General features: G+C 40.9%; 1 pseudogene; it reads right to left on the bottom strand.

Moving 5' to 3' along the window:
* Positions 1-1,378: 1,378 nt before the first annotated feature.
* Positions 1,379-1,687, bottom strand: LOC148038977 (importin subunit alpha-2 pseudogene; annotated as a pseudogene).
* Positions 1,688-4,060: the final 2,373 nt, after the last annotated feature.

The following is a 4,060-nucleotide window of genomic DNA, read 5'->3' as shown; positions in this document are numbered from 1 at the left end:
CTTGGATCTCAACTCATCTGGCACATGAACATAGGCAATGCAACCAAAAATTTTCAAATGAGAAATATCTGGTTTCCTACCAGTATACCTCTCCTCTGGAGTCATGCCATGTATTGCTGCAGTCGGAGTCCTATTCATTATGTAGACTGCTGTAGCAACTGCTTCAGCCCAGTAAAAATCTGGCAAGTCTTTTTCATTGAGCATGGCATGAGATACCTCTCCAATATGTCTGTTTTTCCTTTCTGCAATTCCATTTTGTTGTGGGGTATGACTGCATGAATATTGCTGCTTTATGCCATGCTCCTGCAGGAACCTTGCAAAATCATTTGAGAGGTACTCTCCCCCTCCATCTGACCTTAGACATTTTATTTGCAGGCCTGTTTCTTTTTCAACCATAGCTTTAAGAGTTTTGAAATGCCCAAAAACTTCACTTTTCTTTTTCATAAAATACACCCAAACTTTTCTGCTATAGTCATCAATAAAAGTGATAAAATAATGACAGCCTCCAAGAGATGTAGCTTTAGTAGTCCACACATCAAGGATATAGATTGCCTACACCTGTTACATCATTGTCAAACAAAGTTCAAGCTGTTGATGATATTGCTAACATGCATGCTACTATTTTTGATGAAGTTAAAGATATGATTGCCAAAGCCTAGCAATCATACACAAAACAAGTCAACAAGAAAAGAAAAGCTATGAGTGAAAGATACTGCTTTGTTTCTATTCATCTCTTCACCGTCTTCTCAGTAGATCTCCTCTTGGTAGTGAACAGGTCACCCTCAGGTTGCTTCAGATTCCTCCACTCTTGGAAATTCGTGTTCGGACTCTCCTATCAGATCCTAGAGCTGGCTTCCTACTCCTCTTTCAACATAAGCCACCCCTCATCTTTTTATCTTTGTTTTGACTCCCTGTCTCCATATCGAGACGTTCTGCCTCACAGAGGAGATTCAGATCAAGGTGAGGGTGAAGAAGGTCCTTCGTCTTTCGAATGTAGGCAATTCAATCCCATCTCCTACATGTGTTCCTAGTCACACATGAGGAGATGTTGCTGGTGAGTGTCCCAAAATAGAGTACAGGCTTTTCCCCTCTGATCTTGTCCTTTTAATATTTTGATCCTTCCTTTTCCTCGTGCTCTAACCCAAAATTTCCCTAGAACACGGCAGCCTCCTGTTCTTTTGGGCTTCTCCTTCACGTGCAATCTCAGGTTTTTTTGTCTCTCTTCTTGTATAGATCCTGCTTGCAACAACTATCCCTCTAGACGGCCACCATGTTGCTTCAAACTGCAACTGAGGCATGTCTCCTTGCATAAGAAACTCCACAAAACAAGGGACAACTATAGCTGAATTCAGAGCTTCAATTGGAGGGCTTCTTTCTATTAAAGAAGCTTCCTGAACTGTGTTGTTGCCTCAAGCTGTGTGCTAGGATTATCTGACCAATTACCTGCTACCAGTGCAGGTAAGCTTTCCAGCTTTTGATCCAATGAAGAACCATAACCAGGAGTAGGAGGAGGTAAACTCTTCATTTGCATCCCCTCCCGGTGTTTTTTTAGCAGGCTCTCCTCTCGCTTACTTTTTCGAATCTCAACCAAATTATCTTCTCTTTTCCTATGGGCTTCATCAGTATCAACAGCCAGTTTGTACCCCTTCTTCCGTTCTTCAACTCGAGAGCTAGGGTGAAGAGACATGGTTGTTCTTGCACATCATCACTTGGTGAGCTGAGAAGTTGAACAAATATAGGCATTGCTCCATGCTCAATCACCACCCTTGTGTGATCAGAAGTGCTAGCAGATGCAATGTTGGTCAAGGCCCATTTAGTGGCTAACTTCACACCCGAGAGATTTGCCCCCATACATAATCTAGAGAACATTCTTCAACAGCCTGAATAAAGGTCAAGAAGCGCCATCTCTGACTTTTTGCTGGAAACCCCGTTTTCAAGCTTTTTCTAGTACGCGGCAGAATCTCCATTCTCTTGCTGCATTGAAGAATCGCTGGATATGTTCGAGCTTGAATCATGTCCTGAATCATGGTCCCAATTTTGTCTTTCAATCTCAGCACAGAGGAGTTAGGTCAGGATTTGCTTGGCTAGCAACAAAATGATTCTCATTAAACAATTGTGTAAGCTGAACCATGGGCAAATCTCTTTCCAAAGTGCCATCTCTCCAATGCCGAACACCAACACGTTGATCTTCTGATCCTACCTGTATTGGTGAGTGGTATGGTACCAATTGACCATGTCTTTCCTTTGTCATCAGCTCTTGGGCCTCATAAAGACCAGAAAAAGGCACATGATGCAGTCACAACACTCCATATAACAACATGAGGTGATGTCAAGCAATTTAAACATCAAGGAGGCTCATGTTTTCTTGGGGAAGACACTGAAATGCCAAGAACCCTACTAGTTGTGTCAAAAGCTTCTTGAAATGTCATATTGTGGGTAAGATCCCTCAACATGTGCTGCATTGAAGAATCGCTAGCAGTGCTCCATTAGTAAAAAGTCTACTAACAATGTTGAAGATGCCTCCGAGCTAATCAAACAAAGCCCCTCCTCCACTCAACAGAAGTGCAGTTCCTCCAAAGGCATGTCTTGTCTTCTTGATAAAAGCCAATTTGTCTTCTATTTGCAAATCTTCATAGTCAGAATCACAAATGGCTCTGAGGTGATAACGAACTTCATCAATGTAATCTTGAATAAGTTCAGTAACCTTCCTTGCGTCATACCCGAAGCTCTTGAAGCTTCATCCTAACCAAAACCTCATCGTACAAAGCTGCATCCTTCTCAATGATAGGAGTGAAACCATTCTTGAAATTTTGTATTTTCATGCAATGTGCCCTAGCAGAAATATGATTTGGAAAGGAACTTCGTGCACAACCATACATGATTTGATAAAGCATGCAATTAATCAAATCCATGACATGCTACCATTCAAACAATGCTCACACAAAAAATATGGATGCACTAAAGATATTTGTGCCTAGCCTATCTAGAGGTGATTGTGTGTCATGCAAGATGCACACAAAATTCCTTGTTAATTTAAAATTCCTTATCCTCACCTCTCAACTCTCATAAAAAAGATATTATATACTCCACTCCACCCATCCAAAATCTCACAATCTCTCAAGAAAATGGTGGTCCTCAAGATGTTGACCAAATATGAACAACCCTTCTCACAATTGATAGCGTCCTTCACGACCCTCTAACTCACCCAACCACCTCACACTCTCAACCAGAGGTTCCTAAATTTTGTGATGAACATCCCAAATGGTGCGTGCAAGAAATGTGCGTGCTCAATGACAGGTGCTCTCTCATGTGCGCGTGCATCTAAAATCTACTGCATATAGCTGCAATAGACCTCATGCCGTGCTAGTGCTCAATGATGGTGCAAAATGTGCATAATTCCAACCCATGGCATGGAAGTATATGATAAGAATAGGAGACGACCCCCGAGTGCAGTGCATCAACAAGTGCAACGTGAAGTGCTCCTGAACCCATTATCCCCTGTGATGTGCAAGATTCTTGACAAGAAAACATACCTTGTTCCTCAATGTTTGGTAGCTATTTGCAAACACAAGCTTCATCCTGTCCAAAAAATACCAAGCTTGACCAAGGATATCAAATTTCAAACTCAACAAATCAAACAAAATGACATAAGCAAATCCTAGGCTAAACAAACACAAGAAATCCAACTACAAAATAACAAAACAAACTGTCACACAAATAAGTAAGCTAGCAAACATCAAACCTAACTACAATTTGACTAGGGGTTTTCAGTTTTCAGAAAAACGCTTGACATATTTAGCCCTCCCCCTAGTCTGCAAACATTCATGTGCAGTAGTTATTTTCATAAAACGATGCAACATCTATCATCCATTCAGTTTCCTCATTCTTTTGTTGAAATTGTCATTCTGACCACTCCTCTATTTGTATTGTCATTAACCTTGATATGTATTTCTTTAATCTATATCCATTTATCCTTTGCTTATGTGCTTTCCCATCCAAATTTTCTAATGCATAAGTTCCATTTTTAAAAACTTCAGAAACCCTGAATGGTCCTTCCCAC

Source organism: Lygodium microphyllum, chromosome 3 (genome assembly GCF_053477565.2).
Source record: "Lygodium microphyllum isolate KBCC chromosome 3, Lygodium_microphyllum_v1.1.10, whole genome shotgun sequence".
Lineage (NCBI taxonomy): Eukaryota > Viridiplantae > Streptophyta > Polypodiopsida > Schizaeales > Lygodiaceae > Lygodium > Lygodium microphyllum.
The sequence above is the reverse complement of the archived record's forward strand: the minus strand, read 5'-3'. Positions and strand labels throughout refer to the sequence as shown.